Here is a 16,298-nt window from a genome sequence, read left to right on the forward strand (position 1 = left end):
TAACCGCCATAAAATTATTATAACCCTCAGTATTTTTGAATTCTTTTTTTTTAATATTTTAACATATTCTGGCGGTTTCTAAGTTAATGGTGGCGGTTATAACCGACAGAAATTGACTATTTTATTATTTTAAAATGTTACATTGATTAAAAATAAATAAATAAATAAATGGTTAAAAAAAAATTTTCACTCACGGTCCCGTTACCTAATCTCGGAATGTTTTTTTTTTTTTGCAATTTTTTACACATGCTATCTCGGAGTATATACAAACATATTTGACAGTTGGATCATTGAAACTAGTTTCGTAGAATGCATATCCTATCAAATTGATAGATTTAACAAACACTTAAGAGTTAATGTTATACTTCCATTAAGTATAAAAAATTATCCACCAGTGTAATTATTTTAAATCGAATTCATTCAATGCATTCTTATATGGTCAATGAGTGTAGCTGTAAAAAATCATCAAAATAGGAGCAAAAATAACCGTTAAATTGTGATTTTTTGTTTATAATCATCGAAATTTTTTGTTTCGTTACCTAATCTCTTAATGTTTGTTTTTTACGATTTTTACGTATACAATCTCGGAGTGTGTAGAAATAAGTTTGACGGTTGGATCTTTGAAAAAAGTTTCATAGAATGCATATTGCATCAAAACTGTAGATTTGAGTTAATATTATACTTCAATTAAGTATAAAATAAGATTTTGTGGTATCCACTAGTGTAAATATTTTAAATTGAAGATCAAATTTAATAATTACATTCTTATAGAGTTGAGGAGTGTAGCTGTAAAAAATCATCAAAATCGGAGCTAAAATAACCGTTAAATTATGATTTTTCTATTATAACCGTCAAAAACTTTTGTTCCGTTACCTAATCTCTTAATGTTTGTTTTTTACAATTTTTTACATAAGCAATCTTGGAGTGTGTACAAATAAGTTTGACGGTTGGATCGTTGAAAAAAATTTCGTAGAATGCATATTGCGTCAAAACGGTAGATTAAACAAACACTTGGAGTTAATATTATACTTCTATTAAGTATAAAATAAGATTTTGTGGTATCCACTAGTGTAAATATTTTAAATTAAAGATTGAATTTATTCATTACATTCTTATAGGGTCGAGGAGTGTAGCTGTAAAAAATCATCAAAATCGGAGCTAAAATAACCGTTAAATTGTGATTTTTCGTTTAACCGTCGAATTTTTTTGTTCCGTTACATAATCTCTGAATGTTTGTTTTTTACGATTTTTTACGTATGCAATCTCGGAGTGTGTACAAATAAGTTTGACGGTTGGATCGTTGAAAAAAGTTTCGTAGAATGCATGTTGCATCAAAACGGTAGATTAAACAAACACTTGAGTTAATATTATACTTCAATTAAGTATAAAATAAGATTTTGTGGTATCCACTAGTGTAAATATTTTAAATTAAAGATCGAATTTATTCATTACATTCTTATAGGGTCGAGGAGTGTAGCTGTAAAAAATCATCAAAATCGGAGCTAAAATAACCGTTAAATTGTGATTTTTCGTTTATAACCATCGAATTTTTTTGTTCCGTTACATAATCTCAGAATGTTTGTTTTTTACGATTTTTTACGTATGTGATCTTGTAGTATCTACAAACAAGTTTAATGGTTGGGTCGTTAAAAAACGCTTCGTAGAATGTGTATCGCATCAAAACTGTAGATTAAACAAACACTTAGAGTTAATGTTATACTTCCATTAAGTATAAAATAAGATTTTGTGGTAACCACTTATGTAAATATTTTAAATTGAAGATCAAATTTATTCATTACATTCTTATAGGGTCGATGAGTGTAACTGTAAAAAATCATTAAAATCGAAGCTAAAATAACTGTTAAATTGTGAATTTTCTTTTATAACCGTCGAAAACTTTTGTTCTTTACAATTTTTGTTTTTTACGTAATCTCTGAATGTTTGTTTTTTACGATTTTTTACGTATGCGATCTTGTAGTATCTACAAACGATTTTTTACGTATGTATATCTCCGTTAAATTTGCCTAAATTTTGAAGTGGGAAAAGTAATTTGTGCTAAATTTTTGTTTATGTTTTTCAAGTATTGATTAGACAATATTTAGGTTGTGTGATGACATTTTTATTCTCTTTTTGTTTCTTTATCGCATATTTTACATGGATTACTATCTATTAAACCAAAAGTGTAAAAATTATCTATTAAACCAAACAATTATTTATTTAATTTTTAAAAACATATTATATTTAAATACATATTATTTATTTATTTATCAAACGAAACAATTATTATTTTAATTTTTAAAATCGTAACAAAATTTTGGGGGAAAATTTAAAATTTTCAGAGGGAATTTTGGGGGGATTTTTGCCGCCATTGGTTTTCTGTTGGTTATAACCGACAGTAATAAAAAAAAATTTTGTCTGATTTTATTTTAAAAAATATTACTGTCGGTTAAAATTCTATCGGATTTAAAAAAATATTACTGTTGGTTTTAACCGACAGTAATAAAAAAAATTCCAAAATAAATCCCCTCTCTCTTTCCTTGCGCCGGTGCTTCTCCCTTCCCCCTTTTCTCCTCTCCTCATTTCCTTCTCCTTCTCTTCTCTTCTCTCCTCATTTCCTTGCGCCATTACTGAATCCCTCTCTGCATGTCTTCCAGGTTATCCAAAACGAAGCTCTCCTCTCTCTCTCTCTCTCTCTCTCTCTCTCTCTCTCTCTCTCTCTCTCCCATCTGAAAAATGCTCTCGCTTCCTTTCTCTCTCCGTCTCTGTAATCGCGCCATCGTGCGGGCAGAGGGCATCCGAATCAGATCGCAACCTCCGGATTTTCCATTTCCCAGGCAAGCATATATATATATATATGTGTGTGTGTGTGTGTGTGTGTGTGTGTGTGTGTACATATTTCTGCCATATTTTTCATTTTGATAGTTTTAATTGGAAATTCAGTTCGGCGAATTTTGTTTGAGGTGTGCATACGTTTTTAATTTTGCGGCAATTTTGATAATTTTATTAATTTATTGAACGTGTTCGTGTATTTCAAATTGATTTGTGTGATTTTTTTTGAAGCTTTGGCACTCCATTTTTAGCCAAAACCTAGTTCTTATCCTCTCTCACTCTCTCAGTTCGCTGGAAAGTTTACTGGTACGAAGTTACGAAAGGAGTTTCAATGGGTTTGCAGAAAAACTCACTGACAAGGAAAGGGAAAAACTTGATGGTGAGCACTCTGATATAATTTATTATGTCACTACAAAGGAGTAAAATGGTGTGTCTGCGTATACTAAGATTATATGAAGAGTGAAATGCATATTTTGCAGCAAGCTCATCAGAGCTCGATATTACATATCTGAATCTGCAAGGGATGACATCGGTCATGGAAATCAAATAGCCTCTATCGCAGCAGGAAACACTGTTAAGGACTTGAGCTTTTATGGACTAGCACAGAAAACACATGCAGAATCAAGCTGGATATGGAAAATGCAGAAAGTGATTTGTATTTTTTTTATTATTAATATATTTTCTGTCGGTTTTATCCGACACTAATGTTTTTATTTATTCTTAATAATAAATTTTTTGTCGGTGTTATCCGACAGAATTACTCTTATTTATTTATTATAAATATATATACTGTCGGTTATATCCGACACAATTTCTGTTAGTTTTAGAGTATTTTCTGTCGGAAAATTCATTTCATGACGCTGGCAATTCCGTCGCTTATTATATCCGCCATTGCATCCATTTTCTGTCGGATTTTGCTTAAAATCCGACAGTAAGATACGTTTTTTGTCGGTTTTTGGACCGCCAGTTATGGAGAATTTTGTAGTAGTGGTAGAGTGGGCCCCACATCTAATCTCCATTTTTTGAAAAAAATGGAAATCCCTTTGCATAAAGGGCTTGTGTGTGTATATATATATACATCCATTTTTCATGCCACACCTTATAGATCATCTTGCAATATATTAGCAAAAATTGGAAATATTTGACACATCTAATTAAGTTTTAAGAATTGACGAACATTTTATTATAAGAAAACATGAAAATTCATCGTGATAATTAAATAGGCAAATGATTTTGGATTGAATTGAATTTTTACAAGGATGATCTATGAATCGAGACTTACAAAATAGACGTTCGGATCTTTGAAGTTCGATGTGGAGTGTGTCCATCTATGAATCGAGACTTACAAAATAGACGGTTCGGATCGTTGAAGTTCGATGTCGTTCCACTACGTGTCATAATACAAGTGGTTGTAATTTTTTTTCAAGTATCCATCCAATTGTTTTACAATATTATTTGGTGACCCAGGCTACGTTCCTGTACACTAGAAAATCCCTCATAGTAACCGAGTTAAAGTCCTAAAGAGCACTACTTTTGTGTTTTTCTTCTTCCACGAATTATGCATTTTTGCTTTTGTAGTACTAATTAACTGCAAGTGCTTTATATATAGAAACATTTACTATATTTCACGGAACTTCACTAGTTTAAGTTTTTAAACATGTCAATAAGAAACAAAAGTATAAAAACATTTAAAGCCCAGCCCAAAAACATGAAAACAATGTTTTAAAATACCAACCATACCCCTAAGATTTTAGGCTTTTAATAGAACCAAACCCTCAAAACTTCAACAAAATTAATATGTGCCATAAGCTCTACCCATCCTCGACTATTTCTACAGAATCAGTTTTGAAACTATATATAGAAAAAGTTTGTATCATTTATTACTATAATCAGTTCAATCAGTCCTTAATCATTTTTGCATAATTAGTTTAACCCGTCTTCTACAATTTTTGCATAATCAGTTCAACTCATCCTCGACCATTTTCGTAGAATCAGTTTAGCCGTCTTCGACAATTTTTGCAAAATCAGTTCAACCCGTCATTAACTATTTTCACTAAATCAGCTCACCCCTCTTCGACCATTTTTGCATAATCAGTTTAACTCATCCTCGAATATTTTTGTAGAATCAGTTCAACCCGTTCTCGACCATTTTTGAAGAATCAGTTGATGCAGAATCAATTCAACCCGTCTTCAACCATTTTTGCATAATCGGTTCAACCCATCCTTGATCATTTTTGCAAAATCAGTTCAACATGTCCTCAACTATTTTTGCATAATCAGTTCAACTTTTTTTTTTTGTAGAATCAGTTAAACCCGTTATCAACCATTTACAAAATCAGTTCAACCCATTATCGACCATTTACACATAGAGTATGCTTTTAATACTTAGAGTATACAAGTTGAACTGATTTTGCAAATGGTCGGAGACGGGTGAACTGATTATGTGAAAATGGTCGAAGACGGGTTGCACTAATTCTGCAAAAATGGTCGAAGACAGGTGAACTGATTCTGCGAAAATAGTCAAGGACGAGTTGAATTGATTCTACAAAAATGGTCGAAGACGGGTTAAACTAATTCTACAAAAATGATCCAGGACTGATTGAACTAATTATAGTAATAAATGATACAAACTTATTCTACATATAGTTTCAAAATTGATTCTGTAGAAATAGTCGAGGATGTGTTGAGCTTATGGCACATATTAATTTTGTTTGAGTTTTGAGGGTTGAGTTCTATTAAAAGCCTAAAATCTTAAGGGCATGGTTGGTATTTTAAAACATTGTTTTCATGTTTTTGGGCTGGACTTTAATTGTTTTTATACTTCTGTCTCTTCTTGACATATCTAAAAATTAGTGAAGTTCCTTGAAATATAGTAAAAGTTTTTTTCTCTATATATAAAGCTCCCTTATTATTATTTTATATATTATATATATTATATATTATTTTTATTTATAAACATCTAAGTATGTATTACTGTTATACATGTTTAACCATTTTACCAATATATATAGGGGTGTGCTATCCACACACCTCATTTTACTTCTCACACACCCTTTAATAATTTATGTTCGTTGATCTTCTTCAATTCATCCGATCCGACGGCCGAAAATTAAATAGGTGTGTGAGAAGTAAAATGGGGTGTGTGGATATCACACCCCTATATATATACATATATTGTGAGGAAAAATAATTTACCAAGTTGTAAAATCACAATTGTATGTAGAAACCATGAAGTAATAGATCAGTGAGTCATCAGTGTGATGCGAGTAAAAAACAGCTTAGAGGATGAAGATAATTGAAATTGTTCCTTAAATGTCACTCTTGTTATATTTTTATATCATATTTATACTATCTCTTTAATGGATATGAGACCTACTTGTATTGACATGCTTTATCTCAATTAGACAAATAATATAAATATGATATGAAAAATATGATAGATGTAGGGCTCATTTGGCAAGTGCTTATGACTTATACGGCGCTACACTGCACACAAGTCGGAACCACTAAAAGGTTTGTACGACAAGACTGGGTGTAATATAGTTATGCTCAATACTACACTCTCATGATAGCTGTGCGATAAATCGCTAGTCACCTATGAGTCGGAACCACCTATAATGGTCTGTATGACAAGATTGTGCACCTAAATTGGATCCAATGTGAGCATAAGGTGCGATAAGTGATATTACAAACAGGCATGGGCCATATCTCTGGCTAAATCACTAACACTGGGGTGCAGGTTTATGAGCTCTATGCTTCTTAAATAATCACAACCATTATTCACATTCACAATTCATAAACTCACATGGGCTTACCTGAGCGTCCACATCACCACAATTATATATATGCATCATATACTAATTCATATACTGAACATAAATTTATATGCATGGCATTTCAAGGCATACTTTCATTTAAACGCATTTTCTAGGAAAATATCAAGTATATAAGTATATACTAAAAACCAAAAGCCCACTCACTGGTATGTCGAAGGGAGCCCATGAGTCGCCCTTGACTGCGCTCGTCCTCGGGATAAGTCTCCCCTATATGCGAAACAACTATAAAAATGTTAATTTAAAGCACATAACCAATACTAGCAAATAACTTCTCATACATTGTTCAAATGGGATGTTTGAATATACCAACGTGATCTACACAACCTCACGAACATCCCCATAATTTTAGAAAAATTTTACGACCCCTCACGCGCGGGCACGTGCCTGGCACACTGACGGCGACAGTTAATGCCGTCAAGAATATTCCGTTAAAATCTAGGATATTCCGTCTAAAACCTAACGGCGTTACCTTACGCCGTTAGCATATTCCGTCAAAACTGACGGAATATGCTTCTTCTTCCCCGACGAGTCACCGGACACCAGCGACTGTTCGCCGGTTTCTAGAAAAGTTTCTAACCCTAATTTCTCTATCATTTTAACACCAAACTTCAAGAAACTTGAACCATTTTGAAGATCTCACCAAAACGAACAAAACCATACCTGAGTCAAGCCCTGAAACCACCAGAAACCCGTCGAAAAAAGCCTCGATATTCTGGTAAATCTTAAAACTCGTCGTTCTCGATGATTTGACGTCCAATTTCTTCCAATGAACCACTCCGAGCTTCGTGAGAACCTCCTAAAGCTTCCTATGAGCTTGAAATCCCAAAAAACACACGATTTTACGATTGCATGAATAATGACAAACATAGGGTTAGGGTTTTCACGAGTTTTCGAATAAGTTCTTACCTAAAAATGGTACCATTCAACTCGTATGAACCTCAAGAACAAAATGGTGCCCTTTGAACCCTCGATATGTGCGTGTATGGTTGGTTTTGAAGTTCGTCCGTACGTTTTGTGCGGATTTTCTAAAAAATCAGAGAGGGAGGAGAGAGAAAAGGCACAGGAGAGAGGGAGAGTTTGTGTGTGTGTGTGTGGTCACCGTGGGTCACCAACCAAAACCAAAGAAAATACTTTGAGTCCTAAGTGTTCCAAAACTTACGAAAAATTTAGAATTTGTCCAAATAATTTTAAACTTAAACCACACCACCACATAACTCAATTATATCTCAACGTCCGAATGTAATTTAGTAACTTCCACGCCATTGATAATTTATTTCGGGACGGGCTGTGACAATCTACCCTTCTTATAAAAATTTCGTCCTCGAAATTTATACCATCTTTACAATCCACTAATAATCATAAAATAGGCGTGGATACATCTCTCTCATCCGGTCCTCTGTCTCCCAAGTAGCTTCTTCCACTGAATGATTTCTCTATAAGACTTTCACCAAACGCACTGTCTTATTCCTCATAACCTTATCTTTCCAATCCAAAATAGTCACTGGTTCCTCATCATAAGTCAAATCCGAATTAATTTCCAAAGGTTGATGAGGAATCACATGTGAAGGATCTGAGATATAATGTCGAAACATGGAATACATTATGCACTTTAGACAATTCTGAAGGCAACTCAAGCCTATAAGCAACTTCACCAACTCTTTTAGTGATCAAATACGACCCGATGTATCTAGGACTTAACTTGCCTTTCTTTCCAAACCGCACAACACCTCTCCATGGTGATAACTTCAAAAACACCCAATCACCTACTTTATACACCCGGTCAGTGGCATGTTTATCTGCTAAACTCTTCTGTCGATCTTGGGTCGCTTTCAGGTTAGACTTAATTACCTGAACATTTTGAGTAGTCTCATCCACAATCTTAGGGCCCACTAAAACTCTTTCACCAACCTCTGACCAGCATAAAGGTGTACAACAAGATTTCCCGTAAAGTGCCTCAAATCGTGACATACCAATACTTGAATGGTAACTGTTGTTGTAGGCGAACTCCATCAAATCCAAACAATCATGCCAACCATCGCCAAACTGTAGCACTGAAGATCTCAGCATATCTTCTAATGTCTGCATAGTCCTATCAGATTGTCCGTCAGTCTGAGGATGATACGTTGTACTATAAAGTAATCTTGTACCAAGAGCTTCCTGGAATGCTATCCATAACTTAGAAGTAAATCGAGGATCCCGGTTCGAGATAATATCAACTGGAACACCATGGTACTTCACAGTCTTTGATATGAATAACTTAGCTAATCGGCTTAATGGATATTTTTCTCTCACTGGAATAAAGTGTGCTGACTTAGTAAGCCGATCAACTATCACCCAAATGTCGTCATAACCATTATGTGTACAAGGAAACTTGTACACAAAATTCATGGTAATATTTTCCCATTTCCACTGTGGAATGGGAAGTGGCTGCATCAACCCAAACAGCTTCTTCCTTTCAGCTTTAACCTGTTGGCAAATGGCACACCTACTCACATATTCGGCAATATCCCTTTTCATACCCGGCCAATAATAAAATGGGCGAATGGTATGATACATCTTGGTACCTCCTGGATGCATTGCATATGCTGAAATATGCACTTCATCAAGGATTTCTTTCTTTAGCTCTGCATTATTCGGCACATACATTCTGCTTTCCTACATAAGCATACCATCAGTTTCTCGAATTCTGAAATCTTTCTTCTTCCCCTGATTCCTTGCTTGAATTATTTCATGGGTCTCTTCATCATTTATCTAGGCCTCAAGCACACGATCAATTAAGATTGGCCTAACTTGAAAATTAGCAAGTAAGGCTTCCTCTCTATCTTCCACTCCTAACTCCACTCCAGTGGACCTCAAATCCGCAAGAAGATGAACATGACAATCATAGATGGCATTAAGTCTAGCTGGACTCTTCCTACTAAATGCATCCGCCACTGTATTTGCACGACCAGGGTGATACTCAATCGTGCAATCATAATCGCTAAGTAACTCAATCCACCTTCACTGCCGAAGATTTAGATCTCTCTAAGTAAAAAGATACTGAAGACTCTTATGATCTATGAAGATCTTACATTTCTCACCATAGAGATAATGTCTCCAAATCTTCAAAGCAAAGATGATAGCCGCTAACTCCAGATCATGAGTAGGGTAATTTTGCTCATGAGGTTTCAACTGTCTCAAAGCATAAGCAATCACCCTACCATGTTGCATCAATACACAACCCAGGCTATTCAAAGAAGCATCACTGTAGACCTCAAAATTACCACTATCATCTGGGAGTGCTAAAACAAGTGCATGAGTGAGATAATACTTCAACTGCTGAAAACTTTGCTCACAATTATCATCCCACGCAAACTTAACATCTTTCCTGGTCAATCTCGTCAATGGTAAAGCAATAACCGAAAAATCCTGAACAAACCGTCTATAATAGCTTGCAAGGCCAAGAAAACTCTGTACCTCAATGACGATTCGAGGTTGTTCCCAATTCTCCATAGCTGCCACTTTTTGAGAATCCACTCGAATACCTTGAGCTGATATAATATGTCTTAAAAATGTCACTTGATCTAACTAGAATTGGCATTTGCTAAACTTAGCTTATAACTGGTGTTCCCTCAAACTTTTCAACACTAATTTAAGATGTCTAGCATGCTCTGCTTTAGTCATAGAGTATACCAGAATATCCTCAATGAAGACAATAACAAACTTGTCCAAATATGGTTGGAATACTCAATTCATTAAATCCATGAAAGCTGCTGGTGTATTAGTTAACCTAAATGGCATCACAAGAAACTCATAATTACCATATCGAGTCTTGAAAGCTGTTTTAGGGACATCTCCACTTCTAATCTTCAGCTGGTAGTAACCAGACCTCAAGTCAATCTTAGAGAACACACAGACACCTTGGAGTTGATTAAACAAATCATCTATACTAGGTAACGGATAACGGTTCTTAATTGTTACTCGATTCAATTGCCTATAATCAATGCACAACCTCAAGGTTCCGTCTTTCTTCTTCACAAATAAGACTGGAGCTCCACAGGGTGAAGTACTAGGCTGAATAAAACCTTTATCCACTAATTCTTGCAACTGAACTTTCAATTCCTTTAATTTAGCAGAAGTCATTCTATAAGGAGTCAAAGATATAGGGTCCGTACCTGGAAGCAAATCAATAATGAACTCAACATCTCTGTCTGGCGGCAATCCAGGTAAATCGTCAGGGAACACATTCGAAAAATGCTTGACCACACGTACATCCTCCACACTACTAGAAGCATTATCATTCAACACCACATGAGCCAAATATCCATGACAACCTTTCCACAACAATCTTTTGGCTTTCATGGCAAAATTAACACCATACCTCACCCCGCTAGGCTCTCTTACAAATGTAACTTCAAGTAATCCAGGACGATGAAATGTGACTGTCTTTCCATAACAATCTATCTTGGCACGATTGTAGTGTAACCAATCAATGCCCAAAATCACATCAAAATCAACAATGTCTAACGGAATAAGGTTAGCTGGCATAACAACATCCTCCACCATCACAGGACATCCTGGATATACCCGATCCACATAACAACTCTCCCTTCTAAGCATAGAAAACTCTAAATCATATCCTAGAGGTGTAGGATAAGGTTGCGTCATTTGAGCAAATGTATGAGAAACAACAGAATGCGTAGCACCACAATCAATCAATACTCTAGCAAAATGACCAAGAATATTTAACGTACCCATAATTATATCAGGATTGTTCTAAGCATCTTGCAGTGTCATGTTATGGATATGTCTTTGATTCTGATGTCGTCTACCTCGACCTCTGCTAGCATGAATACCTCGTCCTTGTCTTGGCTGACCAGACTGCCTCGAAGATCCTGCATTGTTAGCAGCAATCTCTACCTGCTGGGGCTGTCCCTCTGGTACCACTGGGATCCACCTGCTGAGTGTGGCTGATATGGCATAGAACCTCCTTCATACTGAGGGTAACCACCCTGATAATGAGGTTCATGTGAGTACTGATGCTGCCCTGTAGCATAAGGAGCGGCGTCACCCTGATAATGATAAGCACATCCATGACCAGTCTGGCCATAACCACTAAATCCTAAAGTTTGTTGGGTCGGCGCATGTGGTGGTAAGGAAGGCTGTTGGGGCCTTTGTTGATTCTGAGGGTAATGTGCATCCCTATGCCCCATCTATCCACAAGTATAGCATGCACTGCTGCCTCTCCTACACTCCTCAAAATGCCTATTATTACACATGCGGCTTAAAGGAGCACCTAAACCACCAAAGTCCCTCTGCCTCTGTAATCTCGGGCCTCCAGATAATCTACCACCTCTCCTCTATACATTAGAGCTTAAACCTCCACTAGAAGAGCTAGAACTGGTACCACTTCTCTTAAAACTCTGGCTCTTACGAGGCCCCTGAGATAATTGACCTTTACCTTTATCATCTCGCCTCTGGTTCCCTTTTTTTTCTTCTTCATCTTCACTTTCACTGGGCATGTTCTCTGAGTCCTCAATCCGCAGTAAAACCTCATAAAACTCCTGGTAAGTGGCACAGAGAGTCGATGTAGCTATAGAACACCATTTCTTCTTAGTACCTAACTTGAAACGATTGAGCATCTCGACCGGATTAGCAGCAACCTCCGGATCATATCGAGACAAATCAGTGAACCTCCTGTAATATTCATTCGCTAACATCTTTCCTTGTTTCAGATGCGTAAACTCTTGTTTCTTGGGATCAATGTACTCAAGGGGAATAAACATTTTCCGAAACAACTGTTTAAACACTTCCCAATCGGCTGCTACCTCTGGTAACATCTGATAGGACTCTTGTCTCCACCATGATACAAGCTCCGGACCCAAAAACTCGGTAGTCGTCTCGATCCACCTATCAGGAGGAAGATTCCCCTGACTCTGCATCACAAGGAAAGTCTTCTCGACATGATTAAGCCACTTCTCCGCTGCCTCATGTCCTTCATTTCCCATGAAATGATTCAACTTCAGATTATACACAGTCTCAAGATGTGTCCTTTAAGGAGGACGGAGTGAAGACTGAATGGCATTAGTTATAGCTTCCCTTAAGTAAGCAATATCAAGGAAACTAGGCTCAACTGAGTGATGTGGCTCTCTACGAGGCGGCATAGTTCTGACAGAAAACACCACAATGATTAGATCATTCACAAGATATACAGGACTGCTAAACCTAGGCTCTGATACCAAACTGACACACCCCGACCTAAGTCAAGGCGTGCTGGCCATCACGTGAGGGTGACGTAGCCATATGCACAGTGCGAAAACGATAAGGATAATAAATATGCGAACAAATAAAAATCGAAAGCTACTAATGTGCACTAATAAGCAGAAAGTGCTAGGAGTGAGATACAAGAGTAAATACTCTTAATCAGAGCATAAAAAGTCTAGGTGCGGTCTAGTAGGACAAGTACTAGTTATACAATACCAGAAGATATCCCACGAATATTTTATTCTGTCAGAACCACCCAGATCCTCAATGTCACCAGCAAGTCTACCTAAAACCTGGAGGGGCGCAAAACAGAAAACGTGAGTGGACAAAAACAAAGCTTTTCAAAATCATTTCATTTATCAAGTGCTCTAACCCCTCACCGTAAAACATGTATAATTTTCCCAGAAATAGAATATGATTATAAACATATATATAGATATATTCAAGTCATGTTTCACATCTCCATAAACATAAGTATGACATGCCAAATATAAAATAGAATAACTCAGGTGAAATAAAATCATGGAAAATAACACATTAGACGAAACCCCTGCAGAAGTCTATACGGCTGAATTCATAGCTCATTAGTCAATCTAGCCAGAGTCACTACAAATGACCTATACGGCGCTACACTGCAAACAAGTCGGAACCACTAAAAGGTCTGTACAACAAGACTGTGTGTAATATAGTTATGCTCAATACTATGCTCTCATGATAGCTGTGCGATAAATCCCTAGTCACCTATGAGTCGGAACCACCTATAATGGTCTGTACGACAAGACTGTGCACCTAAATTGGATCCAATGTGAGCATAGGGTGCGAGATGTGACATTATAAACAGGTATAGGCCATATCTTTGGCTAAATCACTAATACCGGGGTGCAGGTTTATGAGTTTTATGCTTCTCAAATAATCACAACCGTTATTCACATTCACAATTCATGAACTCACCTAGGCTTACCTGAGCGTCCACAGCACCACAATTATATATATGTATCATATACTAATTCATATACTAAACATAAATTTATATGCATGGCATTTCAAGGTATACTTTCATTTAAACACATTTTCTGGGAAAATATCAAGTATATAAGTATATACTAAAAACCAAAAGTCCACTCACTGGTATGTCGAAGGGTCGTAGCCCCCGAATCGTCCTTGACTCCACTCGTCCTCGACTCCACTCGTCCTCGGAATAAGTCTCCCCTATATGAGAAACAACTATAAAAATGTTAATGTAAAGCACATAACCAATACTAGCTAATAACTTCTCATACATTGTTCAAATGAGATGTTTGAATGTACCAACATGATCTACACAACCTTAAGAACATCCCCATACTTTTAGAAAAAAATTCTGACCATTCACGTGTCGCCACGCACCGCCCACGCGCGGGCAAGTGCCTGGCACACTGACGGCGGCAATTAATGCCGTCAGGAATATTCCGTTATAATCTAGGATATTCCGTCTAAAAACTAATGGCGTTACCTTACATCGTTAACAGAATATGCTTCTTCTTCTCCGACGAGTCGCCGAACACCGGCGACTGTTCGCCGGTTTCTAGAAAAGTTTCTAACCCTATTTTCTCTCTCATTTTAACACCAAACTTCAAGAAACTTGAACCATTTTGAAGATCTCACCAAAACGAACAAAACCATACCTGAGTCGAGCCCTGAAACCACCAGAAACCCGCCGAAAAAAGCCTCGATATTCCAACAAATCTTAAAACTCATCGTTCTTGATGATTTGACGTCCAATTTCTTCCAACGAACCACTTCGAGCTTCGTGAGAACCTCATAAAGCTTCCTGTGAGCTTGAAATCCCCAAAAACACACAATTTTACGATTGCATGAATAGTGACAAAAATCAGGTTAGGGTTTTCACGAGTTTTCGAAGAAGTTCTTACCTAAAAATGGTACCATTCAACTCGTATAAACCTCATGAACACAATGGTGCCCTTTGAACCCTCGATATGTGCGTGTATGGTTGGTTGAAGTTCGTCCGTACATTTTGTGCGAATTTTCTGAAAAATCCAAGAGGGAGGAGGGAGAAAAGGCACTGGAGATAGGGAGAGTTTGTGTGTGTGTGTGGTCCATGTGGGTCACCAACCAAAACCAAAGAAAACACTTTGAGTCCTAAGTGTTCCAAAACTTTGGAAAAATTTAGAATTTGTCTAAATAAATTTAAACTTAAACCACACCACCACATAACTCAATTACATCTCAACGTCCAAAGGTAATTTAGTAACTTCCACGCCATCGATAATTTATTTCGGGACGGGCTGTGATATGAGAGATAAATGTTGAACAAGAAAGAATTGCTAATCTTCTATGTCTTGTTAATATTTATTTCACATTTGATTACCATGCAACTATAATGTGCCCTTTTATTTTTAAGAAACAAATTGTCATATATATTTGTCAATTAATTAGGTATTATTTTGTTAATGATCATTAATTCTTGTATCGAATTTTCATCAACAATTTAATCATTAATTTTTTTAATCAAGTTGAATGCTGATTATATATGAAAAATACTTCTGCAAAAATTATTGAGAGAAAAAAGTGCTTAATTTATTGTTACTGGATGTACTTTTAATTTATTGTCAAAAGCGCATATATACAATGCAAAAGTATGTAGTTGGTTGTTTCTCAAAGAACACTGCTACTTTTTACAAGTGCTTCTCACCTTCTTGTGTGAGTGATTCTGATCCTGCTTTCGTTTGCTGTCGCCGGTCCTAGCTACGGCTGGGATCCGTGGGTAGCTTTTTGTTTTTGTTTTTTCTTTCTTCTCCCCTTCCATCTGCTGCGGGTTCTTCCAATTTTTCTTCCTAATTCTTCAACCCCTGTGGGTATCCCTTTTCATGGCCCTTCCTTGCTTCGTTTTTTCAACCATGTTTTCTGTTGAGTTTGTGTGTAGAGTTCTGGTATTGTATCCGGCTCGGATGTCTCCCACACCACCACGTTTTCCTTGTTGTCTGCCGTTTTCGGCAGTGTTGCTTGGGAATTTCCCAGAGCTTCTTTCCGATGGTTGGCTTCTCTCTTGTCGACTGTCTCTTGTTGATGGCTGTGTGCATGTGACACTTGTGGAAGGGATGATTTGCAATGGACGAAGGATCAGGTGGCTGGCCAATTCTCGGATCGGCAGTGGCGACCACAGTGGATGGTTCTCAGTTGTTCGTTTTGTTTGGACTTCACTATTGTTGGGCTATTTTTCTATGTTTTCTTTGTTTTAAGGCCCATTCTTTGTTTGTTTCTAGAATAAATTGGATCTTTGTTTGGTTTGTAAGTATGTGTTTGTTTTAATAAAACTTCCTTAGATCCCACTTACCCAAAAAAAAAAAATACGAAAAAGAAGTGCTGGGCTTTATAGAGTTGGAGTTCAAA

The sequence above is a fragment of the Malus sylvestris genome, chromosome 14 (genome assembly GCF_916048215.2).
Source record: "Malus sylvestris chromosome 14, drMalSylv7.2, whole genome shotgun sequence".
Classification (NCBI taxonomy): Eukaryota; Viridiplantae; Streptophyta; class Magnoliopsida; order Rosales; family Rosaceae; genus Malus; species Malus sylvestris.